The sequence below is a fragment of the Phyllobates terribilis genome, unplaced genomic scaffold (genome assembly GCF_046119375.1).
Source record: "Phyllobates terribilis strain yellow unplaced genomic scaffold, ASM4611937v1 Scaffold_86__1_contigs__length_6382490, whole genome shotgun sequence".
Taxonomy (NCBI): Eukaryota; Metazoa; Chordata; class Amphibia; order Anura; family Dendrobatidae; genus Phyllobates; species Phyllobates terribilis.
In genome coordinates, this window is record NW_027362846.1 from 5,891,280 (window position 1) to 5,899,818 (window position 8,539).

Consider the following 8,539-nt stretch of genomic DNA (forward strand, 5'->3'; position numbering starts at 1 on the left):
GCGTTCTTCCAGGGGCAACGTTTTCAGAAGATCCATTACCACCTGGTTCATTTTCTCACAAAGTCCATTAGTTTGCGGATGATAGGGTGTCGTCCTTATCTTCCGGCAGCCATACAGAGTGCAGAATTCTTGGAAGACCTCCGCTTCAAAGGCAGGTCCCTGGTCTGTCAACACTTGGTCCGGGTACCCGTGTGGACGGCAGAAATGCTGCTGGAAGGCTCTCGCTGCTGTTCGAGCTGTTAAGTCCTTGACGGGGACGACAACCAAGAACCGGGAGTAGTGATCCACGATGGTTAGTGCGTAGACGTAGCCACTTCTGCTTGGGGTCAGTTTTACATGATCCAAGGCTACCAGTTCCAACGGCTGCCGGGTGACGATGGACTGCAGGGGAGTCTTCTGGCTGGCACGGTCCTTCCTTCTTAGGTTGCACGGGCCACAGTCTCTGCACCACTTCTCAATGGTTCCCCTCATGCCTACCCAGTGGAATCGCTCGCGCAGCAGGAACTCCAGCTTCTTCCACCCGAAGTGTCCAGCTCCGTCGTGGTATGCCTCCATCACCATGGCTGCGTCTCTTCGTGGCACCACTACTTGCCAGAGTAGTTCATGCGTCCGGGAGTTAACCATTCTGCGGCACAACTTCCCCTTGTAAAGGAACAGTCGACTCCTCTCTGCCCATAGTTGTTTGGCTTCCTCCGGAGCGTCTGGTTCAAGGCAAGCCTCCGGGCGAGTCAGCATCTCCTTCACCAGTCGGACGGCAGGGTCGCTGTCTTGCGTTTCCGCCCAGTTGTAGTGAGGTAAGGGGTTCAACGTAGCAGCCTGCTTACTCCTTACCCGGTGGGAGTACTGGATAGTCCCATGACGGTGGAACGCAGGGAGTTCAACTTCTTCCAGTCCCTCCGGATCTTCTCCTTCGTCCGGCAGGTTGGGCATCCTGGACAGGGCGTCCGCGTTGGTATTGGAGCGTCCGGCCCGGTATTTGATTGTGAACTCGTAGTTGGACAGACGGGCCATCCACCTCTGCTCCAGGGCACCGAGTCTTGCCGTGTCCAGGTGTGTCAACGGGTTGTTATCCGTGTACACGGTGAACCGGGAAGAAGCGAGGTAATGCTTAAAGCGCTCGGTGACTGCCCATACTACGGCCAGGAACTCTAGCTTAAATGAGCTGTAATTCTCGGGGTTCCTTTCGGTGGGTCGCAGCTTTCGGCTGGCGTAGGCGATTACTCGTTCCTTCCCCTGCTGGATCTGGGACAGTACGGCTCCTAGCCCGATGTTACTGGCGTCGGTGTAGAGGATAAAGGGCTGGCTATAATCCGGGTACGCCAGGATTTCGTCCCCCGTGAGGGCCATCTTCAGCTGGCGGAAGGACTCTTCTTCCAGCTCCTCCCATTTGAAGGGCGGCTTCTGGTTCTTGGCCTTCCGGGACTGGCCTATCAGGAGGTCCTGCATAGGTGCTGCCTTTTTGGTGAAACCGGGAATAAACCTTCGGTAGTAGCCTACCAACCCGAGGAACTGCCGCACTTCTTTTACGCTGGAGGGGCTTGGCCATTCCTTAATTGCGGTGATCTTATCAGGGTCGGGAGCCACTCCGTCAGCGCTCACCACGTGTCCCAGGTACTGCACCTTTGGTTTCAGGAGGTGACACTTGGAGGGTTTCACCTTTAGGCCGTAACTCGCCAGAGCTTCGAACACTTCCGCCAGGTGTTTCAGGTGGTCCTCATACGTCTTGGAATATACGATGACATCGTCCAGGTACAACAGGACCGTCTCGAAGTTTCTGTGGCCCAGACAACACTCCCTTAGTCGTTGGAAGGTTCCTGGTGCGTTGCAGAGTCCGAACGGCATGCAGGTGAACTCGCTAAGTCCCATCGGGGTGGTGAATGCGGTCTTCTCCCGGTCCGCCTCTGCTACAGGAACCTGCCAGTACCCGCTAGTGAGATCCAAGGTAGAGAAGAAGTTAGCAGATCTTAAAGCAGCCAATGACTCTATCCTTGGTAAGGGGTACGCATCCTTGTGTGTGATACGGTTGATTTTCCGGTAATCTACACACATCCTCATGGTGTTGTCTTTTTTTCTGACTAAGACTAGTGGAGCTGCCCAGGGGCTACAGCTATCCCTGATCACCCCAGCCTCCTTCATGTCTCTAAGCATCCCCTTGGCGTGTTGGTAGTGTGCAGGGGGTACGGGTCGATACCTCTCTTTTATGGGAGGATGGTCTCCCGTGGGGATGTGGTGTTCTACCCCCTTGACTCGCCCGAAGTCTAACGGGTGTTTACTAAACACTCTCTCGTACTCTTGAACCACCCGATAGACTCCCTGTTTCTGATGTGAGGGAGTGGAGTCAGTACCCAAATGTAGTTGCTGACACCAGTCCTCCATTGTTTTCTTAGAGCCGTTACCTTCCTCCGGGTGAGATGGAGGCAAGGGTTCCACAGATTGTATAGCATTTTGGTTAATGGTATATAATTTGGCTAGCGTGGCATACCGGGGCAGGTACACTTCCCTCTTCCCGATATTGATTATGCGAACGGGCACCCTCCCATGGCGTACATTAACCACCCCCCGTGCTGTCAAGATGGTGGGCCTACTGTCTGAGTAAACTGGTTCTACCATTGCCTGGTAATCTCTACCTCTCAGACCAATAGCTGCCCGGCACCAAATCATCATTTCACTTTTTGGGGGCATGGCAATAGGAAAAGGGTCACACATTCTTACGCTACCAATCTCACCGCCGGAGAGTTCCACCTGTTGCCGTCGCATCAGTGCCCGGATCTCTTTCTGGAGCACCCGCTGCTCGCCGGAGCTGGCGTTCTTGGCAACCTGCTGTAAAAGGAAAATCACCTCTGCAAGACAATTTTCAATTACATTAGTTCCTAGAGTTATTTTTGGGTGACTCTCATGTTTGTCAATATCTACAATGATCAGTCCCTGTGCTGCCAGTTCGACTCTACCGATTTTGATGGTCACCTCTTTAAATCCGATCTGTGGCACGGGCTGGCCATTGCTGGCGATGATACTCAAGTCGTCGTCAGGGTAGCGGGTAATATCCGAGTCATTCCAGTACTGCTTAAAGAGCACGTACGGGATGGTGGTGACCTGTGACCCGGTGTCCAGTAGGGCACTCATGGGAATGCCATCCAGTACCACAGGCAAGACTGGACGTCCTCCCACATATCTGTCGCGCCAGTTCGATGGGCCTGGTGATCTTTTTCCTGGGGGTTGGCCCTCTACCCCAGGTTGTGCCCGTTTAAAGAACAGTACCTTGCCATATGTCCGGGTTGATTGCAGCGGCGGCAGATGGGTCGTTCGTCTTCGCTGTATCGGTCACTGGGTCTTCCTCTGGCCGGTGGGGTCCTCCTTGGTCGACGCCACGGGATGTCCTCCGGTCCGGATGCCAGCTGGATCTTCCCTGGGGTGGAAACCTGTAAAGACTGCACAGTTCGGGTTAGCGCAGCAACGCTCTTAGCTAGCTCTTGGACCTGATGGTGTAGGTCTGGAGCCGGGTCATTGTCCAAAGCCTGCGCATCAGCTCCCACAGGCCCTGCCGACAAGGGCACCGCCTCCTGGTGGTAAGTGATAGCTGGGCGCCTGTGGGTCACAACGCCACCCGGTGCCGGTTCTCGGAGCACCCGGATGGCTCTGTCCTTGAACTGTGCAAAGCCCAGATGGGGATCCTGTAAGGCCATCGCCCGCAACTGGGTTCGGTGGGCATTACAATATAGTCCCTCTATAAATTGTTCGGTCAACAGCCTGTCCTCGTTTCCCACTCCATCAGGGTCGGTCTGCTTAATGGCCCTCAGGGCCTCTTGTGGGTTTAGTGCATAGTCCCTTATACTCTCATGCGCTCGCTGCTTGCACCCGTAGAATCTAAGCTTAATCTCGGCTGAGGTGCGGGTATCAAAGGTATCCTTCAGCCGGGTTAGTATCCCTGCGACAGTCTTCCTCCCAGGTGGCCAGGATTTTACTTCCCTTTTGGCTGCCCCGGTTAGTTGGGCCACCAGGATGCTCACTTTTTGCTCTTCTGTGAGGGGGTACACCTGGAAGAGGCTATCCAGCTTTTCTCTAAAGTCATGCAGGGTATGTGACTCCCCTGAGTACTGGGGTAGCCAAGCTGCTCCCGGGATATAGGGCATGGTGAAGGGCATAACTGCAGCAGCGGTGGCGCTGGCGGGGGTTGAGGCAATGAAGCTTTCCTCCGCATCCGACATCTTCTTCCCCCCTAGTGGACCGTGGCCTACCTTGCGATGATCCTGTTCCGTAGGCCGCGGCTCCGCAGTAGATCGTCAGGGTTGAGGACCTTCCGTCGCGCTCCGGTGACGTCGGCGTCTGCTGGGCTCCTTCCAGGACCTTACGCAACGTCCGGACGTGAGGCGGGGCTTCAGTTCTCGCGCGCTTTCGGAGTCCACGCCCCTCTTCTTCCCGCGCGGCGTCCTCAAGATGGCGTCCAACGGCGGGAAAACTCCACGGATGGCGGGAAGAAGGCAGAAGATGGCGCCGGATGGCGGGAATCTCCACAGATGGCGGGAAGAAGGCTGAAAATGGCGCCGGATGGCGGGAATCTTCACCGATGGCGGGAAAACTTCACGGATGGTAAGTTTTAAAAGTCTCTTTTTCAGGCACGCAGTACCCGGTGATTGCGAGCACGAAATCCTGCCGACTACGCCAAAGTTGACGCGCCCCTGGGCCTGCTGTGTCGTGCAGCGTCTCGCGCACGGGGGCTTACCCGGAACCGGATCAGATGTGGGTTGTAGTCTCCGAGTGGCGGGGACCCGGTCCGTGCCCAGGGAGTCAACTCAGTGTGTGGCAGTCTTGATAGATGTTATTTGAGTGTCGACTACACCACCCGTTGATTTGCAGCTATGGAGCTGCCGCTGCAGGGCAGACCGCTGAGGCCGGTGTAGAATTGTGCAGCATGATGGTATAACCCCCAACGGGAGGGGTATGGCCTCAGGGCAGCCAACGTGGAAGATGAGGGTAGCAGGAACCACTCAGAGACGGTGCGGTGTAATTCAGGGTCTTTACTGGTAACAACGATAGACCCTCCCGGAGTACTTGCTAGCGAACGGGGCCTGGTCAGTCCTTGAGCAGATGGGATCTCCCCTGGCCAGGCGGAGTTGTAGGCCTCCCAAACTGACTGTACTCTTCTGGCTACCTTGCTAGAAGCGGATATAAGTAGCCCACGTCCCTGAGTGTACCGTGTGGTGCTCACCCGTATGGCCGGTGACTCGCGGCCTTCTAATGGCTTCCGCTCCACGATGGCGGCGCTGGTCCCACGCGTGTGACCGTGCCTTTGGGTTTCTGGGCCTGAGGACCTGAAATCCCCTGCCGGTCGGCTTCTGCTGCTGGGTAGGAGTTAGTCCCCACAGCCTCGGACGCCGGGTCTGGTAAGAAAGCTTCTCAGTCAGGGCGAGCTCTGCAGCTGCCAGCCCCTGACTTGTAGTAGTATTGCTCCCACTGAGCTTCTGCTGTTTCTTCCTGTGACTGTTTCTTGTCTCTACTCTCCTTGACTCACTAACCCTGCTTCAGCCCCGGGTTTATATAGGGGAAGGTCTTCCCCTCCCAAGACTGGGCAGGAGGTGTGGCATGCACAGGATCCCTGACCAAAGGACCTCCCACCTGCTCTCAGACATAACATTGCTTGTTACTGTGGAAACCAGACCCCTGGGGTGCCACACAGCCAGGAGACTACGTGTTGGTACGTAAATTCTTGAGATCTGGTTCCCTTACAGAACGGTGGGAAGGTCCATACCAAGTCCTGTTGACAACCCCTACCAGCGTTAAGGTAGAAGGAAGAGGGACGTGGATCCACGCATCTCACTGCAAAAGAGTGCAACCCACTGCCGAGACGACATCTTCATCTGCGCCAGATAAAGAAGATCCAGCTGACATCATCTGTACCACACACCCTGAGCTGCACCCCTAAGTAAGTTTTTGTGGTCTGAGACAAAGCAGAAATACGCTTCTCTCAGGCTGCCACCTAAGTCGCTGCTGTAACAGCTGAAGATAATTCCAGCGCTGTTCTTCCATCGTGTGAACAGGATAAAACAAAGAAGAAGATGTCACTCTATGAGCAGTTATATGGACCACATGCGAGCAAAAGACTCTGGGGAGCGGTGATCGGCCTATGTAGTCTTTTGGTGATAATGGTGTGTTTACACAGTTTAAGTGAATGTTCTACGTCCACAGATACTGATAATCCAATAATACCACTAGATCCATTCTTGGGAGGGAGGAAGAAAAGAGGTATCCCAGATGTTCATGACTGTATAGAATACTATTGTAAACCTAATGGTTATGAAGCCCGGTGCATAGTTTGGTGTTTTGATGATAGAGAATTCCTTCGAGGTAAACGGGAGTTACATGAACACCTACAAGAGCCCTGGGACAATAAATTGTTAAATATGCATGACACTATAGCCAAGCGCACAGGAACTAAAGATTGTTGGATATGCACTCATTCACCAATATCCTCAAAATCTATGCCTTTCTTAGCTACTCCTGTACCAATGGAGGAACTTATCCTGTCATTGGAAGAAACTTTCACATTCCCCACAAATCTAAGTGCTTCACGATATAACAACACTCGTGTGTCCCTTCCAATAGCAGGATGGACAGCTCCACCATGGTGGGTAGCGATTCGAGATCTATCCCTCATTACACCCCACAGCATAGCTATATGTGGCCCAGGATCTACCAGCATACGATGTAATAGAATTAATATTACAAATAATGAGTTGGGATCTATACCTGTTAATCTAGAATCATTACAGGTTATATTTCTACCAAGTCATGTCCCCTATACATCAGAAAATAATGAAGGATCTACTATATTCGGGGGCCTAGTATACGAATTAACCGAAGGAACATCAGGTTTGTTGCATGATTTAATAAATAGTTCAGGATATAATGAAGATACGAATACATGCAATCAAACAGTAAGAGGAATACTAAGACACCCCTGGTGCCCGTCCCCGAGGTTACAACCCCTCATATGGTATGCATCTGAAATTTCTTATAGGTTACTATCCCATTTAGGTGGAGAACATATCATTCTTCCAGAAAATATGTATTATGTTTGTGGAACTTTTGCTTACAAATTTCTACCTTATGATGGCGTTGGTACATGTACCCTAGCAAGATTGACCCTAGCTACATGGACCATCGCCCATGATGAGATAGACCTTGATCAGATACCAAGACATATGATGCAGAAGAGAAGAGCTAAAACCCAGCCTTTGATACACACTCCATGGTACACAAAGTTTGGACTCACTCTCACAATTACAGGATTGGCCATCCACAATTCTCATAACATTGAACAATTAGCAGAATTGTTTGATAATGTCACAGATGAAGTATTCGATGCCATCCTAATACTAAACAATCAAACTCGGTTTCATGCAAAAGTACTAAATCAACATACTATAGTATTGGACTATTTAACGGCCAGTCAAGGAGGTAGGTGTCAGATAATCGGTCCTGCCTGTTGCAACTATATAGTGAGAGACAGAAACTCAGATGCAAACAACACAGTGAAGATAAATCTAATCCCAATGGACCCATGTTATTGCATATAGGACTAATAAAGAGAACGGGCCATCATCTTGTAACAATAAAGATAAGGGGGGATTGTTCCTCTGTGAAGCAGAGAAACAAAAAGATGGCCACACAAGTTCAAAATTGTAAAGAAGTAAGAAAATTCCTTTATTAACACATGTAGTAAACACAAATTACAAAGATAAATGCGGACGACAGAGTGGACACAGAGTGCTGGATCCACATGAATAAAACAATGTTAAAAACTGTGACACAGCGCCCGAAAGGTCAGCCTATATAGCAAGTGGAAATATAAGGGGGGGGAGCGACAGGGTCACATGTATTAATAAATATATACCACCCATCATGAATACCTTTTACAAATAGTACCCCCAAAGCAATAATATCCCATCACAATCAAAATACCCAGAAACAAAAGGGTTAAAACCCTTATACAGATGGAAGTAATACAACCAATTGGTCATAAATAAGCTAAAATAGCTATGTACCTGGGTAAGGCCACCAGACAGGCTCTGCTACCGTCACCCCGACGCACGTTTCGGTAGGAAAACCTTTTTCAAGGGAATTTTCTTACTTCTTTACAATTTTGAACTTGTGTGGCCATCTTTTTGTTTCTCTGCTTCACAGAGGAACAATCCCCCCCTTATCTCTGTTGCAACTATGTAGATGCCAAATTTTCAGTCAGAGTAGATAAACACATCGCCAAAGCCATGGAATTAAAAGAAAGATTCAGAGAAGAACATTCCCATGATGATGAAACCATTTTTAGCAGTTGGTTACAATGGTTGAACCCTGCTAACTGGTTTAAAGGTATAGGAGGATGGATTGTCGGTGTAGGTCACATGTTCCTACAAATTTGTCTGTTTGCGTTCATCATCATATTGCTCATAAAATTATGTAAGTGGGCCATAAAGAAAATCCGAAGACCCAAGAACGTCTTAAACGTTCATCTCCTTCCGGCAAATGAAAATTCTGAAATACCTCC